This window comes from Artemia sp. Qi Xiang Cuo, chromosome 8, assembly GCF_049724085.1.
Source record: "Artemia sp. Qi Xiang Cuo chromosome 8, ASM4972408v1, whole genome shotgun sequence".
Lineage (NCBI taxonomy): Eukaryota > Metazoa > Arthropoda > Branchiopoda > Anostraca > Artemiidae > Artemia > Artemia sp. Qi Xiang Cuo.
This window is the reverse complement of record NC_142801.1, coordinates 9,194,178-9,212,695: the sequence shown is the minus strand read 5'-3', so window position 1 is coordinate 9,212,695 and position 18,518 is coordinate 9,194,178.

Sequence of the window (18,518 nt, the reverse complement as noted above, 5' to 3'; positions counted from 1 at the left end):
CGGTATTTTCAGCGAGAATACCAAAAAAAATTTTTTTTCTAAATCTAGGGAGGCAAAAATATCTAGGGGGCAATTTCCAGCCCCCTCCCTAATTTGCGGTCCTGAACTTATTTTTTCTCGCTTTTCTTGATTTATACTTTCCTTAACATACCGTTTGCTCAATTGTCAAATTGATTATCTAAGAAAAAATGAGAAAAAAACATCAACTATAATGTAATAATAAGGTAGGCACCCAATTTCTGGGGCTATTATGAAAGAAAGGTTGAGATGGCTAGGCTACGTTTTATGGATGAAGAATAACAGGTTGTCAAAGATTGGGCTGAAAGGAAATCATATAAGAGGTTTAAAGAAAATCGAAACTTCACGAGTGGAAACATAGAGCGGAACTTTGTGTAGAGTGGGGTGATGGAGGAGCGTATGCTGCACATTTGGCCTCGGGTGGCTTTGTCCTGCAGTGATTTTCTGTAGCAGCAGTAGTGTACCAATATTTGAATAAAAATAAAAAAGCCAACTTAGTGGTAACTGTGTGTGTGTGTGTGTGTTTGCTGATGTTTTTAAGAATAGAGAACCTGTTTCAGTTGAAACAGAGGATCTTGTTTCAGTTCGTTTTAGTCCAGAGGTAGTCAAAATTGCTGCTAAGCTAAATTGTTCAGTTGTTAATGATTATAATTTTTTGTGTCTTTTAAGCATTTCTCCTTTTTTTAGAGATCCCTTACAAAAACACAAAGTTAAGAGTAAAGTTGGATCATTGATGGCTCATGTACCAATTGAATGTACTTATTATTGGTTATATATAGTACAAATTCTGGATATAAGACTTTGAAGTTAAAAACCTAAAAAAGAGGTTGAATAGCTAAGTCATAAGGCTTCTGGAGAGCTCATGACTTGTGCGAATATTTCTACAGGTGATTAATATGCTTATAAGTACGCTATGCATATATAATTATAAGACAACTATGCATAGCCTATATAATTATAAGGAAGCAAAATCTGAATTGGGGACAAGATTTAAAACAGAGGTTGGCCTCAGTGGTGGATTCAGGGGAGGGGCGAGGGCCCCCCCCCCCACTTAACGTAGGCTAAGTAGTGTAATTTACTTAATTAACGCAAGTTTGCGTTAAATTAACTTGCTGCTAACGCAAGTTTATCAGATCATCCTATTTTGCGCCCCCCCCCCCCCTAAAAAGGCCTTGATCATATTCTAGCATTATTTTCATATCGTTAGTCTTTAATATAATATTATAATGTTTAATATAACATAATATAATGCTTAATATAATATTATATTACAGAGGGATAAAAATTCTCGTATTTTGTCTAGTCTTAGCGTAAAAATTACAGAAGGCGTCAGGCGTTTATTCGGCATCAAGATCCACCTAAACTTCGTCATAAATTCAAAAGATTTTTCCGGCCAGATCTCATAAAATGTGGTGGCATGAAAAAACATGTGTGGTGGCACTCTGTCTATCGAGCTAGCTATAAAATAAATTAAATTATAATAATGAGACACTACAAAAACTTACAATAATGCCTGCTCTTTGTGCTCTGAAGGTCCAAACAATTTATATACTGTGGCTAAAAGAGGGAAAATATTCCAGCGAACAAATTTCCCGTTGTCTTACCCCCACCACGGAGGATAAATTTGATCTTTTATCTAAGAAAACTGAAACGCAATCTCTGATGACAAAACATTAGAAATATAAGCCTTCAAATTTAGGCTTCATTTTTCCAATTTATCTCCAGACAAGCAGGCATCAGAAGACATTAAGAATTTAAAAAGACCAATGAAACTTACTTTATTAGAAATCTAGACACCATCTGACCTCGCTTAAAATCATTACTAGAGCCATATATCAAAGTGGTGTCAGCTGTATATGATGTCCCACTAAAGAAGTTCCAATGTCATGACTCCAGGACATTAGCCCCGGTCTTGATTGCCCTAGCTAGCGTGGTATGTCCCTGTCAGTGGATCAATGAAAAGGATTAAGCAGTGGGGGGCCAGACACATATGCAACAGATGATGGACTGTTCCGTAAATAAGCAATGGTGATAAAAGTGAGTGCATAAACTGTAGGTGAACGATAAATAGCGCGAGGGTCAAAATCGAAACAACAGCATGAGCTTAGACATAAATAATATTAGTTCAAATTGAGGACACGCTTCTTCTGCAAAAATCAAGGTGGGGAGATATAGAAATATGGCAAATTAAATTTATTTCTATCTTTTTTTTTTGTATTGAATTTATGAAAAAACTATTATTTAAAAATACATGTAAATGGGGAAGATGGAAGTATATTATACTATATTTTTCGCATTTAAGATTTCAAACAAATTTAGAGTCAGAAGACAGTAACTGGGCTTGTTTGGGTAGGTCAAGAGAATGAACCCTGTTTGCCTTCACCAGATCTCTTTCGAAGGGAGATTCAAATGAAGTTAACCACGGAAAGGACCTTGTAAGACGTAGATTGATAACCTGGTTAGGCATCGTATCTTCCATCTATCCAGAACTGCACCTTACAGAACCGTGTATCGAGGACTGGTATATGAAATTCCGAAATTCCCATTGAGGAGGGAGGGGACTTCGATAATAGTAATTATATTTTCATAAAATTGGCTACCATAAACCTTCGGAACTATCAAATTTTTATTTTTTGAACAGAATATTTTTAAGATTTCATGGAGGGACGGGTAAACACTGAAAAGGTACACTTTCAGGCTACAATTTTGCTCATTTTTTCTTCTTTTTTTCAGCAGAAAAAGGGTTCTTTTCTATAATTTCCTCCTGTGTCTAGATATGTCCATATAGAAAGTAAATAGATATACAGTCAAATAAGCGGAGTTTTTATGATGCGGTTTTCGAATTTTTAGCGCACCAACAGATTCTGCTAATCAGAACTGATTGAACGAACCAACGAAACTCACCAAATTCATTTTGTTGTTGTTTTTGTTGTTTTGTTGTTGTTTTTTTTCTTTTTTAAGAAGAACAAATTTGCTGTTGTTGTTTTTTTTTTTTTTTTTTTTTTAAGAGAAACTACTTCATATCACTTAGCTAGTCGTCGATCAAACGTAAACTGACAAGCCAAATTCCTGTTTTTCTAGAACAGAAGATCGCTGTAACCCCCCTCCTCCTCCTGCTTACATCCTAGCAATAAGTCTTTAACCTTATCGGTGCGGCTTTGGCTATTAGCAAAGTTTTCAAACTGCATTTTACTGTATTTATTATTTTAAATGTAAAATACTTTGGAGGCTACTCTCCAAAAAAACAATTCATCAAATACAAGGCATTAATCCCCACAAAGGCTGAATGGCCTGTGAAGGGAGGGGGAAGATGTAAGTATTATTTAAACACCAACCCATAAAAAGTGAATAAAAAAGAGAGACGGGAGAGACAGAAAGATTTCTGCAATTTGTAAGATTTTTTTTTATGGCTACTCAACAAAAACTGGACAATTAAAAATAATAATATTGAAAAACTTTTAAAAATGGTAAACGAAAACCAAAAAGTTGTTTATAGTTCGTTTGAAAGTGCCAAACGAGTGACATTTTTGAGCCGAAATAGGACGATAATTTGACATTACATGACACGCATCTAAAGGATTAAAATCATATCTTGTTGTTGGAGTAAGTGTAGCTTGGATATTCTAAGAGCTACAGACAATCAATCAATCAATCAATTCATTCAATCAATAAACTTAACAAAATACACTTCAATATAAACTCCCCCCGTAAGGCTCTCTGGCCAGGAAAAAAAACAGGTTATAAACAAAATTAAGGAAATACATAAAACAAAAAAAGATTTTCAGCATCATACATCCACACCTTTAAGATACCAAACAAAAGAAAAAAAAAATAAAAATAAAAAAATAAACAAGAAAAAAAAATCATAAAATACAAAGATTCACATAAAAAAAAGAAGAGAGAGAGAAAAAAAAAATCAAAAACTAAACAGGGGACTACCAAGCAATCAATTTATTCCGTGTGGACTATCCTATATCATCAATCAATCAATCAATTTATTCAACCAATAAATTTACGACAAAAACACTTCAATATAGAACCCCCCGTAAGGTTCTATGGCCAGGAAAAAAAACAGGGGAAAAACAGAAATGGCATAAATACTAAAAATTTAAAAAAAAAAAAAAAAAAAAAAAATAAAAAAAAAAAAAAGTAATTTCAAGCAACATAATGCATTTCAACCTTTCAAAGACTCAACACACACAAAAAAAAACAGAAAAGAGAAACAAAAACAATAATTAAAAGACCCAAACAAAAAGCGATTTTTATGAGACCCCACCCCCGAACAAAAAAAAAAAGATGTAGGACAATCCTATAAATTAAACCAAATTCCAAAAATATAATTGAAACAAAGCCACAAAAAATAATAGACAAACTCATTACCCCTCACAACAAACGTTTCCAACCCAGGCTAGTCACCCCCCCCCCCCCCCAAAAAAAAAATAATAATAAAATTAAAAAAATAATAATAAATTTAAACATGAAAAATCAAAGCATTAAAAATTTTTTTTATTTTCTTTGAATCTACCAAACGAGTGACATGCTTGAGCTGACTCAGGTAGGCTATTCCAAACTATATGACAAGCAGTTAATGGATTAAAGTCAAACGGCGTAATTGACAGCGGCGTCAATTGGCAAAGAAGGAGGACAGGAGGCCTGTTCCCCATAAATTCCCCACTCCAAATTTTGAGACACACTTTTTTGGAGAATATTTTCATTGGAAATTGCCTATTTTGCTGTATGCATTCGAAAAATTGAGAAAAACGACAAATTTACAACCCTTACGGTTAAAAAAATACATTCCCCGCCTTCCCCTTAAAATTTTCGTGAATAGATGTCACTGGCTACAAAGCTGATTATTTGACTGTTTAGGTACAAAGGATGACGTAAATCTCGGGGACCTGGCTGGGAAAAGCCCCGTGGAGCAGAAAAAAGTGAAGGATGCAGAGGAAAGAATATCAATTTTCTCAACATCAAGTAGCGGTTATGTTCCTAAAGAATTTAGTTCTTTGATTGAATTTATGGCATTAATATAAGCGTTAGGAAGGGATTTAAGAAAATAAGGAAAATTAGACATCCATATAACTTGGTAATTTGAAACTTACGACTGAATTAAAGTATGAAAGAGGGTTTTCATAATAAGCCAAGGATAAACATTTTTAGTTTTCATAGAATACCAAACTCTGCATATCTACATTTTAGTCAAATCAATATGGTGCTTAAAATATAAATTTTCCCCAATCAGAAGGCCTAAGAAGCTGACATAGCCATCTTTTAGTTTACTAGTGGTGCCGTTGGATGGATGAATTCTAGATAGTTGAGGATAATCAATCGGTGCACGAGGAAAGACTAAAAAACTAGATTTGGAAACATTTAGGGCAAGAGAGGTAGCACCAAATCAAATTAAGACCCTCTCGACCGGTTCAATAACTTTGCATGAACCTCAGTCTCTATTCTGTCAAAAGTAATACGGGTGATATCATCAACAAAATTTGCAAAAGTTGCTGATATTGTCTACGTCATCTAGGATGACGTAGACAATAACAATATACGGGATTGCCATTTCTAACTACTAAATAGGTCATAATTTAGAAATGATACTGGTCCTAGAATTGATCCTTGAGGGACACCAAGGTCAGCTATTGATGGTGAACGGAAAAGTGGATCATCCGAGGTTATTCTACCGAACACGTAAGATTTAAATTAAAGAAACCCACTACCTCTGTGGGTTAACGAATGAAACGTTGCTTTACAGAATACAGCAGCAGGAATAAAAAAGAGTCTAGTGCAAAATGAAGATAGTTCAACAGAATGAACAAGCAAGCTCAGTCGAGTGATTTGTTCAAAATCAAATTCGAAATCTTAAAAAAAAAATCTTAAGAAAATAAAAAATTATAAAGATGAGAAAGCACTGTTTTTTCAAAATTTCATTGAATACAAATAAGAGAGACATTGGCGGACAGTTAGCTGGATAATTGTGTGGCCCCACCTTATATGCTGTGATAGTTCGGGCGCGTATTCGGGAAAAATACTATAATGATAAAAGAGTTAATAAGTTTCGCTAAAGTAGAAATAATGGAAAAAAATAAACTTAACCACTTTAAAAGGCATATTATCATGACTAGATGACGAGGAATTCTGCAATCCCATAGCAATTTTCGTAATTTCCATATTAGACATAGGTTCCAAAAACAGTGACAACAGATAACAGATAAGACTTAAAATCAAATTGCAGGGAGAAGCAATGGCGTCCATTGGCGGAGGGAGGCAAGGGAGGAAATATACCCTTAGATATTTGCCACGCCCTCCCCCTCGTACATATGAAAAACAAACTTTTGACGACTGCCCTTTTCAGTATTTTAATTAGAAAAATTAAAAAAATGGTAAATTTGGCCAACCCCCGCCAAAGTCTTGAAAATTACATTTTCTCCCCTTTGAATTATTGTGAATTGACACCACTGCCGGGAAGAAGTAGCAGAAGAAGTGGTCTTTTTACTAATATTTGCAAAACCTGAAGTAAAAGTTTTAGAATTTTCAGTCCATCCTCCCCAACGAGGATGGGGACCATACTTGGAGGAGAAACATATTTGCCAACGACGATCAGACTTGAAACGACTGAAGGAGAATGAAGTAACGGCCTGAAGACGCAATTTTCCACCAGCCAAGATTTTCGTACGTCTTTACAGCAATCTGAAAACAATTAAAATAAAAGTGGGAGTTGGCCTTTATGCTAGAAGCTGGGAGCCACTTTAGTCAATTTGATGGAACATCAGACTTGCATTCCCTTATCCTTCAAGGCAGGGTTCGAATCCTGGTGTTGCCAGTCGTTTGGTATTGGGTGGGGTCAGTGGCAGAACTCTGTAAGCTCAGCTGCCGTGAGTCTGGGGGGCTTACGGTTAAACAAATTCCGAGGAAACAGTTGAATTTCAAATGCCAGGTGAGGCGGAAAAACACCTGTTCTTGCTGTAAGTTCAAGACTTGATGTTCAAATAGACAGAATTATATTTATTCCTGTAGATTTCGAATCACTGAAGACAAAAGGCACCTATTTAGGGATAGCAAACTTATAAACCTAGAGATTTTTTTTTCTCCCTCGACTTTTGAGAAGTCAGGGGTTACCCAAGGATTTAGAGGAAAGGGCCTCTTAGGCTGTTGTTTTTTAGGCAAAGCTGAGCTAATATTAAGAACAGCCTCTTTAAAAGACTTATCAAAGGTATCAGATAAATGACAAAAATCCGAATCAATCTCAAATTTGTCCGCAATAACGTTCTGCCGGTCCTGACCTAAGAAGAGTTAATTCTGCCTTACCAAATCTAAAGCACTTATTTTTAGACCTTCGAGTCCTATTTATAGCCTTATTATAAGACTAAAAGCTAGAATAAACAGGGAAATGATCTGATACATCATGATTTTGGATCAAAGTAGCCACACAGGAAATATTGTCAATGAAAAGCGCTGTCAATCGGTATTTACCAGTTGACATTTTTTATCGGAGTCTTGTAATCCGAACCAGTCCCTTGTTTTTTTTCAAAGTCTAATTTTTTTGGCTCATAAATTTGTTTGACTCGCAAACCTAAATTCAAGGCGGAACATTCTTGTTTTTCAAATAATTAAAAGGCGGTCTTTCTCTCAGATTTTCTAATCGCTAGAGGAACATAAAATGTTTTTATGTTCAGTTCATTTGTCTTCTATAACCATAATTTTAGGTGTAAGCAGGAAATGTCTTTAGAAACAAGATTTTTAAAGCTTTCTGGTTTGAGAACTTGAATGTTTTTCCCTGTGTTTATTTGCTCTCTAATTCTTTACAATTTCTAGAAATATGAGTAGAAACTTCTCCACAATTATCAAGTTTTGAAATGGCGATGAATAAGTAGATGTCTTGATCAACCTTGAGTTCATCATATTGGTGCTGTAAGGCATCGGTTGTTAAACATTTTTAAGGTTTTACACTGTCTCTGCGGAGGCTAAGTAACTTTCAAAATCCTCGGCCGTTCTCTATCGAGACTAAGTAGCTTATGAAGCCCTCGGTCGTTCTTTATCTAAAGCAATGTTGCTACTGGAGAATTATTGCAGGCTGTTTGGGGTAGCCAAAACACAGATGATATTTATACAAATTCCAAGCAAGAGCACCAATCGGCGGGGGGGGGGTCGTCCCTCTTCCTTTGATTTTGAAGATTGTCTTTTTGGTATTTTCATTTAAAAAACTGAAAAAACATCCCTTTTAGATTTTTCTTCATTTATTTAGATTTTCTTTACTTAGATTTTTATCTTTATTTTTTCTTTAAAGTCCGTTTCTCTCTCCCTACACAGTCATGAATTGGTGCCATGCCAAGACTAGTGGTGCCAAGACAAAAAATGAAAACAGAATTGGGGTGGAAGAGGAGCATGTGCATTATGTGCAGCTGTGTTAGTTTCAAGCAGTTTCAAGCTGTGCTTCGATTAGTTATTACTAGTAGTAGCAGGAGTAGTAGATTTTTAATCTCCACTGACAGTAACGTTACCCAGCAAAACCAAAAAAAAAAAGTTCTAACCAAGTTAAATTAAGTTTAGTTTTCATTTATCAATGTAAGGATTTAAATTAAAAGTCTACATTTATTTGATTGCAAGCTTAGATTTCCTGAAATTTTAAAAGCGGTGCTGCTGAAAATTGTGAACATAAGTTAAAAAAAATGAAACTGTTTATTGAGGCTTATACTCAGATAAAGGAGTTTTTACCTTTTGAAAAAGCCTCCTGAAACCCCTCAGAAATAGGGTCAAACCATAAAAAGAAGAAATCTGTTAGTCACAATTCACAATTGTCAAAAACTTCGAAAGGGGTTCATTCGATTTGAAATTTAAAGTTCTAGTGCCCTTTTTAATAGTCGAAAGACTATTAAGACTATCAAACACAAGGGTCGTTGAATTTGAATAAGAAGTTCTTAAAGAACTTTGAGACTTTAGCGTACAAATTGAGTATTGAGGAAGGGGCAGTCCCCCTCATAAGTGTGTTTTTTTTTTACTGGCTTGTAACTTCACACAAGAGGTTTTAAAACCAATTAGGTTTTTAAAATGTAGAACTATTTGTCGTTCTGGAAATTCTATATTTCCAAATAACCCGACCTTTTTAGAACGAAAAATTAAGAGAGAAAAACGGATTTAATTTAAATAAAGGAGTGACGAAGAACGAAATGCAAAAAAAAAACATTAATCAATAAAAAAAAATCCGAATATTTCGATTCCACGTCTGGGCCCCTTTATCGACGAAAAAAAATAGAGAAAAAAGTTAAATTAAATTAAACGCAACATATAAAGAGAAAAATAAAAAAACAACAAATAAATAAAAACTCACATCTTAATAAACTCCAAAATACTACAATCCCCATAAAAGCCTGACAAACGATTGTGTCCGGTAAATCAAATTGTGTCTCGTATAATTTCAGAAAGGCAACGAGATCTAGCAAAAATTAAATACTATATTTGTTTTTCATTCATTTTATTTCACTGCTTCATATATTTTTTCATTTCGTTCTTTGTCACTGCTTTATTACTATATTTTGTTCACTGCTTTTTGGCTATATTTTTGTCACTGGCTATATTTTACACTGCTTTTTTTGGCTATATTTTTGTCACTGCTTTATTACTTTATTACTATATTTGTTTTTCATTCATTTCATTTCACTTATTCTTCATATATTTTTTCATTTCGTTCTTTGTCACTGCTTTATTACTATATGTTTTTTTCACTGCTTTTTGGCTATATTTTTTTCACTGCTTTACTTTATTAGTATGTTTGTTTTTCATTCATTTCATTTCACTTATTCTTCATATATTCTTTCATTTCGTTCTTTGTCATTGCTTTATTACTATTTTTTTCACTGCTTTTTGGCTATATTTTTTTCACTGGCTATATTTTTCATTGCTTTTTTTGGCTATATTTTTGTCACTGCTTTACTTTATTAGTATATTTGTTTTTCATTCATTTCATTTCACTTATTCTTCATATATTTTTTCATTTTGTTCTTTGTCACTGATTTATAACTATATTTTTTTCACTGCTTTTTGGCTATGTTTTTGTCACTGGCTATATTTTTCATAGCTTTTTTTGGCTATATTTTTGTCACTGCTTTACTTTATTAGTATATTTGTTTTTCATTCATTTCATTTCACTTAATCTTCATATATTCTTTCATTTCGTTCTTTGTCATTGCTTTATTACTATATTTTTTCACTGCTTTTTGGCTATATTTTTGTCACTGGCTATATTTTTCATTGCTTTTTTTGGCTATATTTTTGTCACTGCTTTACTTTATTAGTATATTTGTTTTTCATTCATTTCATTTCACTTATTCTTCATATATTTTTTCATTTTGTTCTTTGTCACTGCTTTATAACTATATTTTTTTCACTGCTTTTTGGCTATGTTTTTGTCACTGGCTATATTTTTCATCGCTTTTTTTGGCTATATTTTTGTCACTGCTTTACTTTATTAGTATATTTGTTTTTCATTCATTTCATTTCACTTAATCTTCATATATTTTTTCATTTCGTTCTGTGTCACTGCTTTATTACTATATTTTTTTCACTGCTTTTTGGCTATATTTTTGTCACTGGCTATATTTTTCACTGCCTTTTTTGGCTATATTTTTGTCACTGCTTTATTACTTTATTACTATGTTTGTTTTTCATTCATTTCATTTCACTTATTCTTCATATATTTTTTCATTTCATTCATTGTCACTGTTTTATTTAAATCAAGCCTGTTTTTCTGTCTTAACTTTTCGTAAACGCAAAAGCAGTGTGGTCTAAGAAATTATTTACTCTTAAGAACCTAGCTAAAAATAAATTCTACCAAATAAAAACTGAATAAAAGTAGCTAATAAAGATATCAAACTAGCAATATTTCAGAACAATTGGAAATGTGCCCTGTCACCGTTTAGAGAAGCCACTTTAATCCCCAAAATCAATTATACTGGAAACCAAAGAATGACTCCAATGAAAACCGATAGAGTGTCCTGGTTACAGTCTAATTCCTCAATCCACACCTAGTGAATTGAATGAATAGGCGAAGGTTCGTAATTGGCCCCATCGCTGGGGCTTCGCTTTCCAGATGAATGCACTCACGCTGAACAACAATAAGTTCCTGATTGAATCCCAAGTTCCTGAATCAACAGAAAGGATCTTATTGGATGGTGGAAACAGTGAAATTTACCACCATCTGTTTTAACTTACGGTTGACACGAATGGAATTTAAATAAAATGTTCGGGGACAGCGGTGTTCAATTAAATAAATATTATTTACCACTCATCCGTTATATCTTCAATTTTTAAAGCACCTAGGACAGTGAAAATTAAGTCTTTTGAATCAGTTAGAGGAAACTTACTCGACCATATATATCTTTAAAAATTGGGTAAAATCGGGAATTCCATTTTTAATGAAAAATACATCCATATGCACTTATGAAACTTTTCGTATTAGCGGACCTCAAAATTTAAAAAAAAGAGGTACTTGTATGATATAAGCTCTACCAACAGTTCTTCTAACATATTTCTCTGACGCTCAATCCTAATGAAACATACCGAAGTAAGATAAAAATATAACACTTTAGAAACAAATTTGGGCTATATATTTGCACATTACGGGGGGTGGGGGTAAAGCATAGCGGGTCTACTACATGCCTAATGTGTTAGGTACAATTATTCTGCATATTATTTAGTAAGAATTGTCGGTAATTATTAAGATACCAGTAGTCACGCGAGAAAGCCCGCATCGAGAAAGATCGAAATGCTTAATGAAAAACAGGTTTCCGCTACTTGTGAGGTGTTGCTCACTCGTGACTAAGATTTAAACTTTAGTTTTTGGGGGGTTGAAGGGGCGAAAAAAGGTACCTAGGTTAGGTTAGGTCACTTAATTTATGCTAAGCTTTACCCCCCCCCCCCCCTAATGTTAAAATATATAGCCTAGATTTGTTTCTGAACTATTACATTTTCATCCTATTTTGTTTTATTTCATTAGCATTAACGAAACTTCACTTCTCGCGTGACTACCTGATTCTTAATGAGTACCGAATTGTTTTCTAACTTCACACTGTCCAAATACTTTACCCCCCCCCCCCTTATGTGCAAATATATAGCTCAAATTATAAATTTTCCATATATTCTATTACTTCTCGTAGTCTTGTCTCACGCTAAGCTGAAAGAAACTAACGGAAAATAAACGGTTCTGTAATGCGTCAATGGATAAACGACTTGAGCAATAGGGCATTTATCATACAAGTACCAAAAAATAAACTTGGGTAAATAATCAGCAAAAAGTAAGCTAAAAACTTATTGTGCCAAACAGCTTAGGAAGGTGTAGTTTTCTGTAAAGGTACAGTTGTCTTTGGGAATCCATAGGTCGTTTGAATTTTTACGGACGAAAAGTGTTGTCAAATTTGCGTAATTAGTTTTATTTTATTTATTTCCATCGTTCAACGTGGCAACACTGATAAAAATGTGATACTACCCCAAAAAACTCATAATTGTGAAGCAACTAAAGAAAATTCTTATAAAATCGTTGTTTTCAGGTATGAATACAGCTATGACCAGCCAAAGGGCCTCAAAATGTTTTGTTTCATGTCTTTGCCAATTTAACCACCAATAAAATTTCTAAAGCGAAAATGATGCAAAAAATCCTGTTTAACACATAGACTACAGAGTGGGTACATTGTGCCCACTTGAAGTACACCAGAGGTGTCGTTTTGGAATAATATGCAGCAGTGTTGCCACTCCTAGTGATTTATCACTATTTCTGGTGATTTTCTATATTGTCTAAACAAAAAAAAAACACTAAATCAGCACAAAAGTCACAAGATTATTGAATAAAATCACTAAATCAAACAAAAATCACTAGAATCTGGTGATTTTTTCACCGGGTGACATTCCTGAGGTGCAGGCTTAGGGGTAGAAGATGCAGGGTCATTGACAAAAATTGAAATGAGTAACAAACAACGCGTAATCCCCAAGATCCTTTTTTCTTTCGTATCCTTCCTTCTGCGATTTTCCTTCTTCCTCCTTCCATCTCCTAGCTACACTCATCACCAGTTTATCAAATGCCGTGTCTTGACTTTTCCTGATTATTTTGATATTTTTCTCGAATTTGAAGGAATGTTTTACTATCCTTCTTATTGAGTGTTCCCAGATAGAAACACAATTTGAACATAATGAAAGTAAACATACTGTTGCATTCAAATGGAGATATTTAAAATTTACATATTTTTAAATTTTATTTTTTAATCACAATTTTTTTTATGTATAATTCAAATCTTTAATTAAATTTTTAGCTCAAATATTAATCAAATTTTTAATTTGATTTCTTTAATTATAATTTTTATAGAAACTATTTCTTAACTTTTCATGAGAGTAATTTTTGTTCGTCAAATTAAATGAGTAAAATCTAAAAAAAAAAACTGTAAATAAGGTATTGTGGCTTTATTTTTGTCTACTGTAAATTAAATTACACTAAAAATTCTTTGAGACAGAGATAATTAAACATATTTTTAAATCCATCTAGATCTGTTCTGCCCTATCTCCTAGAAATTAAAAATTCCTCTGCAAGCACGAGACATATATGGAATATACAACCAGTGGGTAAAGATCCACCAAAGAAATATTTAAAACTTTCTAGCTCATTTTCAGAAGAAGTACAAGGCACGCTTTTTGCTTTGGGCATGACAACAACTACTTTGAAAAGGGGATCTTTTTCACGTCATAAATACCTTGGGTTGCATCCCCACTCTATTTTATCCCTTCTGAATGCATTTCATCTTCTGACATAGCTCTGCAGATTCTTTGGTGAACCTATAATAGAGTAATAGTTCAAAATCTATTGCATAATAATATTTCCCCCAAAAATCATACTTATGTTGTCAACCTTCTCCTAAGATTTAAAATGGAAAAACAACCCGTCGGCCTAATACAAGAGAACAGAAACAGAACAGAAACCGTCTAAATCCATATTTCTAGATTCTGGTTGGAACCATCGACTAAAATGCTTATTCACTTATCTTGCTGCCACCTTTGCTAAAAATAAATAAACAAATAATTAAAAAAAACAATGCCCATGGTGATATAGTGGGGAGTTAGGTTCCATCTCTTTGTTTTCAAGAGGCTGCTTTTTCTTCCAGCTTTTTTGGTCAAGTCAAAATTCAATAATTTATTTTAATAGAAAGATCATTCTTTTGAGAAGCGACCAGTTTTTCCAGTCGGCTGTTTTAGAGTATGCGTATTATCGTTTAGAACTGGCTAGGCATATCTTCAACACATCATTATAATGAGACAAAAACTAGCAATAGTATTCTAAAAAGAAGATGTGGCTTTAGAGGGGGGCAGAAGAGGCACTTGCCTCGGGTGCAGAAATTTCAGGGGTACAAAATTTTAAAACAAATAATGTAATATTTATAATCATTTTGTAATTTTTGAAATTTTATTTCTATTAAAATAAAGCAGAGGGCGTAGAATAAGCATGCTGAATGCAAAATTTTCATTTTTCCCAGATAAAGTAAGAAAAGTCAGATTTAAATAAAACAATTGCAAATAAATTAAAAATTTTGTTAAAATTTGGACAGGAAATTTTGGGAGACGGGAGGGGGGGGCAAATTAAATTTTTCCCGGGGCGCAAGAGAGGCAAGAAAAACCACTACTAATAAAAAAGTGAAAAGGAACAAAAGAACGCCAAATATTTGAACTTACATCCAGAATTTACGCCCAGACTGGATCGAAAAAACAGAATATTCATTGACAAAAACTTTTGGCACCGAGCCGAATTATTTTAGTAACATTTTTATGATATTTTCTCTGAAGGCATGGTTTGATTTGCTGACTCTCTTCAACAAGAATTAAGCCTTCCCTTGGAATTTCTTACGCTGTGGCAATATTTATCATGGTGACAATAAAGTTGCATTAGCATACATTTCCCCAAACGCCTAGGATAGAGTATATAATTAAATCCTTTTTCTGGCTCTTTAGAAATACCCTGAACTGTCTCCCCGAGGGAGTGTATCCTTAAAAGTCTTAAGTTGAGACTTACAAGAGCTGGTTCAGCTCAGGGTTACCAACCAATAAAAAAACACTTGATTTTAGTGATTTTTTGGCTGATTTAGTTTCAACAATCTAGCGATTTACGTGCTGATTTACTTTTTTTTTTTTTAGGTAATATAAAAATCACTAGAAATAGTGATAAATACTAGGGGTGGCAACCCTGATTAAGCAGAAACTTAAAAACTAGATATGGGTTGAATTCATTTTAACAATGGAGCTGGTTGTAAAACCAAACACATTAATAAAAGATTAGTCGAGCCATGCGGAGAATCTTCTGGAGTTTGAACCCTTTGTCCTGTGTATGTATAGAAACTTACATAGAATTGTTGTTTTTCAACATATGATAGTTAAAAAAGAACTTCTTCGGAAGGAAGATGCTAGCCGCACCTCTATCTCCAGCAGGGGTGTAATTTGCTATGGAGCAGAGAGGGAAACTGCCCCTCCCGAACCCCTGTTTTCACCCTCCCCCCAGATCTCAGTTTGCCCCGCAGCTGAAATTTAGTCTCTTCAAAAATCTTCAAGCAACGGTAGAAATCTCTGCTTACGTGCATATTAGAGACAGGCGGCATTTTATGCGCTTCACTGATGTCCATTTTTAGCTGATTCAATCACGTTTTCGAAAAAAACGAAACATCTTTGAAAAATCAAAAAAATATACTGTTTTTCGGGGCGTATTTTGCTATGAGACATGGGGGCAACTGCCCCCTCCAGACCCAGGTATGCCCACTACACCTCAGTTTGCCCCCCCCCCCAACTGAGATTTAGTTTCTGCAACAAATCTTGTCAAAACTAAGATAAGCCTGCATAATTCAAGCCTCCAGAGAAACAGGTCAGTTTTCTTCAGTAAAGCTTTAGCTTTATGGTACTATATAGCTCGTTTTTCAGTTTTCACTGTCATTTTCACTCCATTTGGGAAAATTGGCTCCAACTTTGCCCCCCTCCCCAGAATTTTGTCGAAATTGCGCCACTGACCTCCAGGCATTGTACCATGATATTATTATTTTTATTGCCTCCTTAATGAAAGAGGGACTACCCCGAAACTGGCAATACCCAAAGCGCACAAAAAAATAGGAGCGACATTTAAGTCTCAATTTTCATGTTTAATTTAACAATAAAAACCTGAAATCTATATCAAGTAAACAATTGTTAGGAATCCCATTGGGATCCATTAAAGCATGGAAATACCAGCACGGGCCTTGAATAGCGCAATCAATGCAATTCCTAGTTTCACCTGGCCCCGTTATGAAGACATCAATATTTGAATGGCATGAAAGAATACAATAGATCCCGACACTCTTTGACCACAGTTCGCTTCCGCGCGGAAAGGATGATACTTAGTTTTATTATTACACCTGGGGTGAGAGACAGGAGTAGCCCTTTTGGATTGTGAAGAATCACTTATTTCCCTCTGGGATTTGAAAATATTGACAGGGGTGTGAATCTATTCCGTTAGTTTGTAAAGCGTGGAATCTATGACCAAATTGGGATCACTATGTCCATTTCACTTTCAGCTAACATTCTTCAGATTGAAACTAGATGATTTAATGTCATCTTACCATGGGTATCTCTGAACCCCGAAAGAGTAGGAGAGCTCTAGACAAAAAGTTTGTACTAAGGTAGTGTTTCCCAACTTGTGGTACATGTACCAGGAGGGGTAAGTAGAAGCCTGTGAGGGAGTTCGCGAAAAAATATCAGTAATGGCAGAATGAATATCTTGGCAGGGTTGCCAAGGAGATTAGGCAAGTAACATTTTTCGGTTCTTTTTTAGTAGCCGGACAACACGCGAGAATAACCGTATATAGAATCTCAAAGATGCTTTTGAGAAACAGGTTACCGCTAAATAGTGAGATATTTCTCACCCTGTGAAAAATATTTAAACTTTAGTTTTTTGGGGTTAAAGGGGAAAAAAAGGTACCTAGGTTAGGTTACGTATTTAATATATGCTATTCTTTAGCCCCAATGCACCCCTTAATGTGCAAATTTATAGCCCAAATTTGTTTCTAAACTATTATATTTTTATCATTCCTTGTTTTGTTTCATTAACATCAACCAAACTTCACTTCTCGCGTGTTGCCCGGCTACTAAAAAAGTACCCATTTTTCCTAAGTTTGAAATGCAAGAGCATAATTTTCTATGGGGCAAGGGGGAGACATCTGCCCCTTCCAGACCTCAGATTGCCCCCCTCAGACCCCAGTTTGCCCCCTCCCCCACCTGAAATTTAGTTTTTTCCAAAATCTTGTCAAAACTAAGATAGACTTGCGTAATTCAAGCATCAACAGAAACAGATCAGTTTCTTTTAGTACATGTTTATCTTTATAGTACTATAAAGTGCCATTATAGTACTAAATAGTACTTTTATGGTACCAAATGGCTTTTTTTTTTTTTTACTGTCATTTCCACTTGAATTGGGAAAATTGGCTCCAACTTTGCCCCCCTCAGGGTTTTGAAAAAATTACGCCACTGTTTAAATGAAAAGTTACTTTTTTATTTTAACGTTACATGTATGATACGTTTTTGTACGTTTAACGTTACACGTATAAAGTTACGCAATAACGTATGTTAAACGTGTAACATTTAAATGGTATTAAAACGTGTAACGTTTAAACGTTACACATGTTATGTTTTTGAATAATCAATAGGTTGCTACGTTTCTGAGCATTGCTTTTTTCGTGAAAAAAAATTCAACTGTTTCCGGTTTAGTTACACTGTCTTGAGTGTGGACATTCTTTCACACCTGCTATCGGGCTATATTAACACACAATCCTTCCATTATTAGAGGTAAATGTGCAATTTCCAACTTAGTTTAGCCAGTGGCGGATCCAGAGGGGGGCGCCCCCCCTAGCGTAGTCTAAAGTAATGTAATTAACTTAATTAACTCAGGTTTGCTTTAATTAAACTTGCTCCTAACGCAAGTTTATCGGGTCAACCTATGTTCAGCACCCCCCCTAAAAAAAAATTCGGATCAACCTATTTTGCCCCCCCCCCCCATAAAAAAATCCTGGATCCGCCCCTGAGTTTAGCTAGGACGAAAGTGAATATATTACTTGATGCATTTTTTTTTATGTTCTGTCATATTTCAATAATCGCTTCTGTGGGAAATTCCATTTTGAGCCCTTAAAGGGGTCAAAATCTAACCTAATTCTTAAGAAAAACCCAAATTCCTTCGAAAATGACGTCACAGCTAAACTGATGTTTTTTCTTTTAGTACTTTCTGGCTCTTTTTAGAAAGTTCTACACATTTGTATTCACAATAACATTTGATTCTCAAGACTAATGAAAATGATAATTACCATTCCTGAATCAGCTACAGGTGACAACTTTATCTCACAGGCCAGTTTTTTTGGAAACACGTTTTTAGACTTATGGTCAGAGGCGGATCCAGGATTTTCTTACGGGGGAGGGGCAAAATAGGTGGATCCGATAAACTTGCTTTAGGAGCAAGTTTAATT